This window comes from Myxocyprinus asiaticus, chromosome 8, assembly GCF_019703515.2.
Source record: "Myxocyprinus asiaticus isolate MX2 ecotype Aquarium Trade chromosome 8, UBuf_Myxa_2, whole genome shotgun sequence".
Taxonomy (NCBI): domain Eukaryota; kingdom Metazoa; phylum Chordata; class Actinopteri; order Cypriniformes; family Catostomidae; genus Myxocyprinus; species Myxocyprinus asiaticus.
The window spans coordinates 16,793,624-16,806,869 of record NC_059351.1 but is presented as its reverse complement, the minus strand read 5'-3'; positions in this window follow the sequence as shown (position 1 = coordinate 16,806,869).

Genomic DNA, 13,246 nt, shown 5'->3' with positions numbered 1-13,246 from the left:
TTGCTGTTTCGGAAGGAAATTGGTACTTTAATTCACCAAGTGGCATTCAGCTGATCACAAAGTATAGTCAGGACATTACTGATGTAAAAAACAGCACCATCACTATTTGAAAAAAGTAATTTTTTATCAAATCTAGACAGGCCTCATTTCCAACAGCCATCACTCCAACACCTTATCCTTGAGTAATCATGCTAAATTGATTTCATACACAGGTGTACACTACAGTCTTCAAAGACAAAGGACAACTGGCTCTAACAAGGACAGAAAGAGATGTGGAAGGCCCAGATACAACTAAACAATAGGATAACTACATCAGAGTCTCTAGTTTGAGAAATAGACGCCTCACTTGTCCTCAGCTGACAGCTTCATTGAATTCTACCCACTCAACACCTGTTTCATGTACAACAGTAAAGAGAAGACTCAGGGGTGCAGGCCTTATGGGAAGAATTGCAAAGAAAAAGCCACTTTTGAAACAGAAAAACAAAAAGAAAAGGTTAAAGTGGGCAAAGAAACACAGACATTGGACAACAGATAACTGGAAAATAGTGCTATGGATCTTAAGCCCATTAAGCATTTGTGGGATCAGCTAGACTGTAAGGTGCGTGAGAAGTGCCCGACAAGACAGCCACATCTATGGCAAGTGCTACAGGAAGTGTGGGGTGAAATGTCACCTAGTATCTGGACAAACTGACAGCTAGAATGCCAAGGATCTGCAAAGCTGTCATTGCTGCACGTGGAGGATTTTTTTTGATGAGAACTCTTTGAAGTAGTTTAAGAAGTTCTGAATTTTTTTTTTTTTTTAATTTTATTTTTTTTTATTGAAATAGTAATTTTTCACGTCTTAATGTCCTGACTATATATTGTGATCAGGTGAATGCCACTTTGGTGAAAAGTACCAATTTCTTTCCATAAGAGCAAAATCTGTACATTATTCCAAACTTTTGGCTGCCAGTGTATATATATATATATATACACTATATTGCCAAAAGTATTCGCTCATCTGCCTTTAGATGCATATGAACTTAAGTGACATCCCATTCTTAATCCATAGGGTTTAGTATGACGTCGGCCCACCCTTTGCAGCTATAACAGCTTCAACTCTTCTGGGAAGGCTTTCCACAAGGTTTAGGAGTGTGTTTATGGGAATTTTTGACCATTCTTCCAGAAGCGCATTTGTGAGGTCAGACACTGATGTTGGACGAGAAGGCCTGGCTCACAGTCTTCGCTCTAATTCATCCCAAAGGTGCTCTATCGGGTTGAGGTCAGGACTCTGTGCAGGCCAGTCAAGTTCTTCCACACCAAACTCGCTCATCCATGTCTTTATGGACCTTGCTTTGTGCACTGGTGCGCAGTCATGTTGGAACAGGAAGGGGCCATCCCCAAACTGTTCCCACAAAGTTGGGAGCATGGAATTGTCCAAAATCTCTTGGTATGCTGAAGCATTCAGAGTTCCTTTCACTGGAACTAAGGGGCCAAGCCCAGCTCCTGAAAAATAACCCCACACCATAATTCCCCCTCCACCAAACTTCACAGTTGGCACAATGCAGTCAGACAAGTACCGTTCTCCTGGCAACCGCCAAACCCAGACTCGTCCATCAGATTGCCAGATGGAGAAGCGTGATTCGTCACTCCAGAGAACGCGTCTCCACTGCTCTAGAGTCCAGTGGTGGCGTGCTTTACACCACTGCATCCGACGCTTTGCATTGCACTTGGTGATGTATGGCTTGGATGCAGCTGCTCGGCCATGGAAACCCATTCCATGAAGCTCTCTACGCACTGTTCTTGAGCTAATCTGAAGGCCACATGAACTTTGGAGGTCTGTAGCGATTGACTCTGCAGAAAGTTGGCGACCTCTGCGCACTATGCGCCTCAGCATCCGCTGACCCCGCTCTGTCATTTTACGTGGCCTACCACTTCGTGGCCGAGTTGCTGTCATTCCCAATCGCTTCCACTTTGTTATAATACCACTGACAGTTGACTGTGGAATATTTAGTAGCGAGGAAATTTCACGACTGGACTTGTTGCACAGGTGGCATCCTATTACAGTACCACGCTGGAATTCACTGAGCTCCTGAGAGCGGCCCATTCTTTCACAAATGTTTGTAGAAGCAGTCTGCATGCCTAGGTGCTTCATTTTATACACCTGTGGCCATGGAAGTGATTGGAACACCTGAATTCAATTATTTGGATGGGTGAGCGAATACTTTTGGCAATATAGTGTATATATATATATATATATATATATATATATATATATATATATATATACACACACTACCGGTCAAAAATTTTGAAACACTTGACTGAAATGTTTCTCATGATCTTAAAAATCTTTTGATCTGAAGGCATATACTTAAATGTTTGAAATTAATTTTGTAGACAAAAATATAATTGTGCCAACATATTAATTTATTTCATTACAAATCTAAAATTTTATTTAAAAAAAAAAGCTAATAAGTGCCCAACATAGATGGGAACTCCTTCAATACTGTTTAAAAAGCATCCCAGGGTGATACCTCAAGAAGTTGGTTGGGAAAATGTCAAGAGTACATGTCTGCAAATTCTAGGCACAGGGTGACTACTTTTAAGATGCTAAAATATAACACAGTTTTGATTTATTTTGGATTTTTATAGTCACAACATAATTCCCATAGTTCCATTTATGTTATTCCATAGTTTTGATGACTTTACTATTATTCTAAAATATGAAAAAAATTATAATAAAGAATTTGTAAGTGTTTCAAAACTTTTGACCGGTAGTGTGTGTGTGTGTGTATATATATATATATATATATATATATATATATATATATATATATATATATATATATTAAAATTAACCAGGATTAATAGCCTACAGTAAGTGCATTGTTGATTGTTAGTTCATGTTAACTAATGTTATAAAATACTGTGCAATCTTGTACAATATTGTAAAGTGTTACCTTTATTTGTTTGTGTAGCACGTTTTAACATTGTTTCTAAGTTCATTACAGAGGTATAGCATCCATATAACAGTAATCAGTATAGTAAGAAAAAAAGTTTAAGCTTAAGAGTTGTTTTGTTTTTGGGGTCATGATCTGTTTTTGTCAGCATATAGCATTTGACACGACACACTTGAACTTTGCTTTAAATACCATCACCGTCCATTGCAACTGACCTTGGTTTGCGTGACATTTGAACTTGAAATATATGAACTGGTATGCTGATACTTAAAGGGTAAGTTAAAATAGGTCCTGCAAATGCCAGTACATTTGGGCTGGTAACCAAAAGGTTATTGGTTCAAAGCCCACAAGAAAATATTTTCATACCAGCACTTTGAGATACACAGTACATGCTAAAAATGCCAGGTAAGATTTGGTCTGTTATCAGTGTGTCTTCCGGAATTCTACTTACTTGGGTTTCATTTAGTCAACATCTACTCTAATCAATTTAAGTTTGAAACCTCCATATTCAGTTTCCTTCCCAACGTCATTATTTTCCAAAGTATGCAGTTATGGTATTTATTTTTAAGGTGAAAAAAAAAAAAAACGTAGCAAAATCAAGGTGTTTTATAATAAAAATGGATTAATGCGGATGTGCGGAAGATGCATGTATATGTGAACATTGGATAAGCTGACAAAAACGTTGGTTAAGGTGTTTACATGCAACACTAAATTGGGGTAATTAGCAAAAATCTACCTGTGTGGATTGGTTTATTATTAAGCTGTTATAAGCCTTACAATGATAAAGAAAGCCGTTTAATGCATTTACATGAACACACATTGTCGGCTTATAAAGTATAATTGGTGTAAGAATGTGCATGTAAACATGCTTGTTTTTGAGGATTTAGAAATTTGGACATGGACAAAGCTGTTCTATAATCAACTGGAATATTTTGTGTTTTCATAGTGAGAAGTTGTCAAATGTGCAGATTAAAACAGCCTAAGGTGCTTTAATGTTCTTAGTTGGTTTATGTAATTTGGTTTAGCTGGTTTCCCAGCTTGACCAGATTGGTTTACAGCTGGTTTAGCTAGTCGACCAGCTGGTCTTTTAGCCCAGTCAGCTGACAAGTGCCAAAACTCCCACTTAAACATCAAACTAGATCAGCCTTAGAAAGCTGCCTAAGAGGTTTAGGCTGAAGGTGATTTAAGCTGTTTCTTTTCACTCTCTTTTTCCAGCAATATAGTTTCAGGGAGGTGAGGGAATTTGAAGAAAGTGTTTTCAGTTAAACAAGTACTTGCGTTATTGTCAGCGCATGTTAAATGTGCAGTAGAACACTTGTATGTTGCTTTGATAAAAGATGCAGTTTTCACACCAAGCTAAAACTACAGTACGAGTACAATTATTCTCTCACAACTTAGCGTAATTACTTTTCAAATACAATTCAAAGTAGCTAATGAATTCCTCTTTGAATGTATTTCACGTTCATATTCTCTACCCAGTGCTCATTTTTGGGAGGGGGGTGTCTCTGTTAGCATTACCATAAGCTCAGCGCAATTAGCATTAGCTCTTGCTCCTAATTGGACCTGTGTCAGCTAATTATACCTCTGACGCGGGGTCTCCTGGGAGGCAGGGCTGCTAATTTCAATAAGACTCAACAAGTACCAGCTTCCCTCTGATGGCCGTATTTTAATTAGAAGCAAGTTCTATGCCGAGCACCTGCGAGAGGGACAGAAAATCAAAGACTTTACAAAGCAATCTGTGACTGCCAACTGGCCACACGTGCACACACATACAAAAGCATCTTCTGAGAACTCTTTCTTCTGCCATCTATTTTCAGATATTAAACAAATTAGGTCGTTTTGTTTTGAAATTATTTGTCAATCGTCATTCTACTTGAAGATTTAGAAGGCCATCTTATTAGGCAGCTGCATTTAATTTGATATATTTCAACATCTGATACATTTCTGATTAATTTATTTCCATGCTTTTGTTATTTCCATGCTGCTGCAGTGACAAAATCCAGTCTGTTGGTGGCGGCATTTCTCCAAAACTGACGGACATGTTTGCGAGAAAACGTCAGTTCTTGTGTAAGTTTGTAGAACTTGTGTTTTTCTCAGATGTTTTCTTTTTAGGATTGTCTTGTCCTTTGGACCTATGATTTCTGTCAAACTCGCATGTAGTGTTTTGGCTTTCTGCTTTTCACCGTCTTCTATGGAAGGCAGATGTTGGACCAATTGAAACCCTATTGCACTGGAATAAAATAGCTTTTTGCTAATTGACTCCTAAAGGGCCTTATTCCTTAAAAACGAGCAGAACTAATTTTTCAAAGGCAATTTGATTCTATTTGATTCAATTAAAAATAAAAAATGTTAGTTGGTATGAAAACAATGACCATGTGTAGGCCTAAATCGAGCGTATAAGACATCCGAATGTTTTGTACTCATTTAAACAATCTGCTGTGACTGCATTTTGATATAAGTGAAATTAAATGAAATAATTAATAATTAAAAAGTAACTAGTTATTAAATGAGTGAAAGTAACCATAATAAACAAAACAAAAACAAAAACAAAAAAACAGAATGTTTATATATATATGCGTAGCTACTTAATTGACAAAACTTATTTGATTCTTTGACGTTCTGCTTTATACATTTTTATCTCGTTTTTCCAGCAGAAGAGCTTAGCATTAGGTGAAAAGGTTGCGGGACGATGCAGTTTGTGTTGCAAGCAAGTGCATACACAATACAATAGGGAAAAAATAGGAAAGCCCTGCATGTTGTAGCTTGCAAATTTTTTTAGTTTACAGTGTTTCAGTTAAAGATCTTCATCAGGCATTACATTAATTTATCTAAAGATTCTTCCATTTGCAAGGTGTAATGTTTGCACCCAGTTTGTGACACTGAATGCCTTTACGACAACCTGTTTTCCAGAAACCCAGAGGTAGATAACTGTTACCATCGTGATTTACCTGAGAAGTTTTATCACTGGTGCTGGCAATGCACTCAACAGAACCAGAAAATAGTAGTGGAGATGGACATTACTCTGTTTTTTTTTTTGTTTGTTTTGTTTTTTTTTTACACTAAAGTTCCAAGTCATACTATTTTTACTGACTTCTTGGACTGTTTGGTTCACAGAACAGCCTCTGATGACAGCAAAAACAAGCAATGACAATAAGGTCCTCACTTTGAGACACTTAATAAAAATTTAACGATGTGAATGCACAAAACGATTTCATTACTGTTCCGCATTGATGTTAAAAGTATTTACTAGCGAGTCTGGTGCATTACTTATATGCCGTTTTCATGGGCATGGATTATGATAATTGTGAATGAATGTGCACACACTCCCTATTTACAAATGTTTGAAATTCACTAACATTTAAACATTCAAAGAACAAATCTGGGGTGTACGCAGTGTTTGTGAATCCAGAGGAAAGTTTTCACAAAGGTCCAATTTATGTATAATTTACTCAAATATTTATGAAAGTTTCATGAATGAGGCCCATTGATCAGAAGTGATTTTTTTTTACAAATTCATCTCAGATTTGGTGTGCATAGGCCTTAATAATTTATGATCAAAAACCAGCTTGGCCACCTTAAGTTGGTTTGACCTGTTTTTTTGTGGCCAAGCCTAAAAGTATCTTATGGATTTATGGTTGCAATATAGGTACTCAGCAGACACTTTCTGACATGAGAAACACTTTATTTGTGCACATATCATCTCTGACTTTCACATAGACCTACTGTGACCTGTCACATCTACCGTTAATCAGTATAAAAGTCTAGCATTTTGTGTGTGACTGTTGAAAGAGGGCCCATTACCTCAGGGAAAGACCCTTTCTTCTATTCTTCTGTCACTTCAATTCACTGTATATCAAAGAGGAATGAACCTGTTAACAAAGAAAACGGTTTCCTACCTATTTATTTTCCTTCATGTTGCCCTCACACCTCACACTTACAAGAATTGGGTAAAACTGACCAATTTTTTTATTGGATTGAACTATTGTTATAGAAACTTTTGATATTAAATGGATACATGTGCAAGATTAATACTTTAGACTTTGGCCAAAATCTACCTGTAGGTATCTCTGAAGGTAGCATTATGTCAAAGTTTAGGCCCTTAGTCTGTTTTGCCTATTTGCAATTATTTTTACCTACTACTCGGAGCAAATCTGTTGATTACAGCAGAATATATTTTGGTATTGGTATTGTTGATATTTGGAATGGTATTTTTTTTTTCTAAGTGAAAGGATGTAAATAAGCCTGTCCAATTGTATGTTCTACCTACTCTAGCAAACGTCTGTAGAGAGTAGCCCTTTCATTTTAATGAGAGTGCTTTGTGATTGCGATAGTGACCTCACACTTTTTGACTCAGCAGCCAGAGACTTCTGAACAAATTCTGCAGACTGTGAGACACAATGTTGAGCAATGTAGCTGCATAATGTGAGGACTTCACTTCACTAGAAACAGAATGTCAAATAATGGTTCTCTTCAGCAGAGAAAGAGCACTGGAGATCTCATGAGGAAAGGGCTGCAATAGATGCCTATGTCAGTGTGACTGCTGAGTAAAAAATGGAGGGGCAGAACATCTCACGCCCCATTAAATCTTCATTCTGTCTGTGAGACAGGTATAACTGAACAGGGCTTGTAGAAATCTTTCAGGTTGTTTTCCATTAGTGTGCTGTGGAGTGAGTATATGTTAGTTTTGGTCTTTATCATCCCAAAATGTAGCCTTTAACTAACTTTAAAGTAACCTAATATGAATTTGGTAATAATTTACTCACTCTCATGTTGTTCCAAACCCATATGACTTTTTGTTCTTTACTGCAACACAAAATGTTTTAGACATTAAGATTTCTTCTAAAACTCTAGAGAAAACACATTTGAAATATTCTTACTTGTATCTGTGTTAGAGTCTGAAGAAGAGTCCATGCCCTCGACTAACCTCAAAATAGTCTGATACTTGTCAAAGTGAAATAGAATGTGAAAGTAAGAATGGGAAGGAAAGACCCCAATTTATGCAATGACAAGAACTCCGTTGTTCAGATTGCTTGTGAATTCATATTAACATGTAAAAAATGACTGTTATTTCTGATAGGAAAGTGAAAGGTAGCCAAGCAAATTCTGAAGTGCTTTTGTGTTTTGTGATCGCTTCTTGTTGCAGTAAAAAGGCTTTTATTACATGATTCATTATATTTTATTTGCAATTTAAGCAGTTCCCTATCTGTCACTCACTCTATGTTGTGTCGATGTAGTGACACTAGGGGTCACTCTTGGGAGCCCGAGACACCTCTGGTCTTTGATAAAAGGCCAATGAAAATTGGCGAGTGGTATTTGCATGCCACTCCCCCGGACATACGGGTATAAAAGGAGCTGGTATGCAACCACTCATTCAGATTTTCTCTTCGGAGCCGAACGGTCATGCTCACTGAGCTGAATTCCCACGACTGTTCATTCACCTCTGCTGGATCTGATGGTGCATTTCAGCGGCTTCTCCCTCCTCTGCACTGGTGCACTGCAGAGAATGCCCCTGGGCACTTCGGCAGAAATAAGAGTATATTTCTCTAAAAGATTTTATTTCTCTAAAAGAGCGGCACACACGGAACATCTTTTTAAAGATGCGTCTTTTTAAAGATGCCTTTCCTTTGTGTGTTATTCCTGGTTGCGCTCGTTATCTCTCGCCTTCTGACGGTCACAATCACTGTCTTTCGTGTCTGGGCACTGCTCACACGGAGACAGCGTTCGTGGATGGGTCATGTACTCATTGCAAGAACATGTCCATGGCAACGATGCGGTCGCGGCTTACTTTCGTAAGGAAGAAAGCCACCCCAGAGGCTCCCCGCCTCGGTCCTTCTACCCACGGGTATGAGGCCAGCGTGGCTAGCACTGGGGGCGATCTGGGGACCCCAATGGGACCACCTCCGCCGGGTATCCCCCCGCGGACCTCCCATTCCCCAGCACACTGGTCTGCCCCAATCGGGCTTCCGGATGATTTCGCCGGCTCGTCTCACAGCGAGTTCGACCTCTTATTCGGAGCTCATGAATGTGATGAGCTCTCGAGCGCAGCATCGGAGAGAGCGCTCGTCCAGTCAGAAGCCTCAGCTGGGCTCCTCCCTTCGGGTGCAGTTGCCCGGCCACAGGCTGATGAAGAGATGATGACATGCTTTCCCGGGCAGCTGCGAGCGTCGGGTGGAACTCCGCTCTCCCCTGAACCCTCGCGGCTCGATGATTGGTTCCTGGGCTTGCGGCGCTGCTCAAAGCCACGCCCCGCCCCCATTCCTTTCTTCCTGGAAGTGCATGAAGAGCTGACAAGGTCGTGGGAGGCACTTTTTACTGCCCAGTCCTGGTCTTTCAGCTTCCCTGCCCTCACTACACTCGATGGTGGGGCGGCAAAGGGCTATTTTGCAATCCCCCCAGTGAATAAAGGTGCACGCGGTGCACCTATGCCCACAGAGTGCCACCACCTGGCGCGGGTGCCAAAGCTCCCATCCAAGGCCTGTAGGTTTACGTCGTCTCTGACGGTCAAGGCCTACGGTGCCACTGGACAAGCTGCCTCCGCCCTGCATGCCATGGCTCTCCTGCAACTCCGCCAAGGCGCTAAAGGAACTGTACGAGGGTAGTTCTGCCCTGGGATTGATGCAGGAACTGCACTCAGCAACCGACCTCGCTGTCCGAGCAACGAAGGTCATGACGCGGTCTCTCGGGCGGATGATGTCCACATTAGTGGTCCAGGAGCGCCACCTTTGGCTCAACCTGGTCAAGATGGGTGAGGCCGACAGGACACGGTTCCTTGCTGCCCCCATCTCCCAGGCTGGCCTATTCGGCGACACAGCCGAGGACTTTGCCCAGCAGTTCTCGATGGTGAAGCAGCAGACGGAGGCTATCCGGCATATCCTGCCCCGGCGCGGCTCAAGATCCTGCACCCCGTCTGATCGTCGCCAAGGGCATACCCCTGCAGTGAATGCACTGGCTCCACCGCAGCCCACCCCTTCAGCCTGGCCCCAGCATGGAGCCCACCGCAGGAAGCAGACACCACCCGTCTCGCGGCCACCAAGAACCCGTGAAAGGCTTCAATGCGCCCGAGACAGGTGACCCAGGGATGACAAAACCCGCTGCTCTGGAGCTGGTAAGCAGACCACTCCATCCCCCAGTCAAGGGCTGGGAGGAGAATCTTTTTGTTACCTTTGCATTTAATTGCGCTGCATGCCCAAGTGGCTGCAGTACCCAAGAGTTCAACAAGAGCAGTTTCCTTGTTCCCTGGGTCACGTATCCGGTGTGCACGGCTGTCATCACGACCACCATCCACCACTCTATTTGTCCACCACTCATCCTCCCCATCCCAGGCTGTTCCAGGGTGGTCACAAGGAGCCAGGTAAGTACTTTGATGTCCCTGAACTCAGCACGGCCACGACATGGTGTGGCACCTCGAGCTCTGCCCTGCCACGAGGCCCCACCTGCTGGTATGTCCGACGAGATTGTCCCTTTGGTCCCCCTCGCGCAGAACTTGGATGCGTGGCTTGCGCTTTCCAATCTTTCGTGATGGCTGGTCCGGACCGTCCAACGCGGCTACGCGAATCAGTTCACCAGGCATCTGCCCAGGTTCAGTGGTATCCACTTCACCTAGGTGAAGGACGAAAATGCTGCTACCTTGTGCGCGGAGATCACCACTATCCTACAGAAGGGTGCGATAGAACCTGTCCCTCTGGCCGAGATGAAGAAGGGGTTTTACAGCCCCTACTTCATCGTACCGAAAAAATCCGGTGGGTTGCGGCCAATCTTGGACCTGCAAGTACTGAACCGGGCTTTACACAGACTCCCGTTCAAGATGCTGACACAAAAATGCACAGGTAGACCTGTTCACCTCCCAAGAATCCTCCCACTGCCCACTCTGGTACGCCCTGACCGAGGCACCCCTCGGCATAGACGCGCTGGCACACAGCTGGCCTCCTGGCCTACGCAAATATGCGTTTCCCCCAGTGAGCCTACTTGCACAGACTCTGTGCAAGGTCAGGGAGGATGAGGAGCAGGTCATCCTGGTAGCACCCTACTGGCCCACCCAGATGTGGTTCTCAGACCTCACGCTCCTCGCGACAGCCCCCCCAACCTGGCGAATTCACCTGAGAAAGGACCTTCTTTCTCAGGGATGGGGCACCAACTGGCACCCACGACTAGATCTCTGAAATCTCCATGTCTGGCCCCTGGACGGGACGTGGAAGACCTAAGCGGTCTACCACCCGCGGTGGTAGACATGATCACTCAGGCTAAGGCCCCCTCTACAAGGCGCCTGTATGCCTTTAAGTGGTGTCTGTTTGCTAAGTGGTGTTCTTCCCGACGGGAAGACCCCCAGAGATGTGCAGTCGGATCGGTGATTTCTTTCCTGCAGGAGAGGTTGGAAGGGCAGCTGTGCCCTTCCACCTTGAAGGTGTACGTTGCTGCTATAGCAGCACACTACGACACAGTGGACGGTAAGTCCTTAGGGAAACACGACCTGATCATCAGGTTCCTGAGAGGCGCCAAGAGGCTGAATCCCTCCAAACTGCGCTTCGTTCCCTCATGGGACCTCTCTGTTGTTCTTCAGGGTCTACAGAGAGCCCCCTTTGAGCTTTTGCAGTCAACTGAGCTTAAGGCACTCTCTTTGAAGACTGCCATCCTGACTGCGCTCACTTCCATCAAGAGGGTAGGAGACCTGCAAGCATTCTCTGTCAGTGAAACGTGCCTGGAGTTCGGTCCGGGCTACTCTCACGTGATCCTGAGACCCCGACCGGCTATGTGCCCAAGGTTCCCACGACCCCTTTTAGGGACCAGGTGGTGAACCTGCGAGCGCTGCCCCAGGAGGAGGCAGACCCAACCCTGTCGTTGCTGTGTCCGGTGCGCGCTTTACGCATCTATTTGGATCACATGCAGAGCTTAGGATCTCTGAGCAGCTCTTTGTGTGCTTTGGTGCACAGCGGAAAGGAAGTGCTGTCTCCAAGCAGAGGATCGCCCACTGGCTCATTGACGCCATAGCTATGGCATATCACGCCCAGGACGTTCTGCCCCCGGTAGGGCTATGAGTCCATTCTACCAGGGGTATAGCGGCCTCCTGGGCCCTGGCCAGAGGTGCCTCTCTAACAGACATTTGCAGAGCAGTGGGCTGGGCAACACCCAACACCTTTGCAAGGTTCTACAACCTCTGGGTGGAACCGGTTTCATCCCAGATAGTGGCACGCAATACAAGCGGATAAGCCCGGGATAGCCGGCCGGGTGTATCGCTTGCACATAGCGCCTTTCACCTCCTCTGAGCTGAAGATGTACGCCATTAATTCCCAGTAGTGTTCACAAACTATGTTCCCTGGTTGGCTTCCTCCGAGCCCTGTGGCAGTCGAGTTTTCGGAGAGACTTGCTGCCGGCCCAGTACACATGCTATCTAAGAGCCCTGTTCTGGGGTAGGTGCTCCGCATGTGGCGGTTCCCTGTAAGGTAACCCCATGCGATGTATATCTTCCGCTAATTTGTTTCCCTGTTGGCAAACTGCGTCTTCCTTGGGCAGAGCCCCCTCTGCCACAGTCTCCATGTTTGTAGCAACTCCTCCCCCGTTGGGTAGGATCTACCATGAGACTCTCCATATGGTCGGCAAGACCATGTGACATATTTTCCACTTAAATATCCCCCCCCCCCCCCTTTGGGCGAGGTGCGGTCTCCGCGGTGTCCGCGGACACCCCCCAACTAGACCTGGCGGCCCAGTCGGATAATCCCCCTTCTTTTTTAGGGAGTGGAAAAAAAGAAGGGGAAAAGAGGCCACAACTGGGTTAGCCTGTCTCTATCTTTTGGGTAGTCGACTTGTCCCCAAAGGTCCGTTCGACACTCATAACTATGTTGGGGGAGGTTACATGTCGGCCTGGTGTGCTGGCTATGAGGCACACAGTGGTCTGCCCATCACACACCGCTAGTTCACGTAACACAGTTCAGCCAGTTGCGGCGTTTTGTATAGGGACCCCTAGTGTCACTACATCGACACAACATCGAGTGAGTGACAGATAGGGAACGTCCTGGTTACTTGCGTAACCTCCGTTCCCTGATGGAGGAACGAGACGTTGTGTCCCTCCTGCCACAATGGTGAACCCCCCACTGAAATGGCCGGACCTTGTCTCGGCTCCTCAGCATAAAACCTGAATGAGTGGTTGCATACCAGCTCCTTTTATACCCGTATGTCCGGGGGAGTGGCATGCAAATACCACTTGCCAATTTTCATTGGCCTTTTATCAAAGACCAGAGGTGTCTCGGGCTCCCAAGAGTGACCCCTAGTGTCACTACATCAACACATCGTCTCGTTCCCTCCATCAGGGA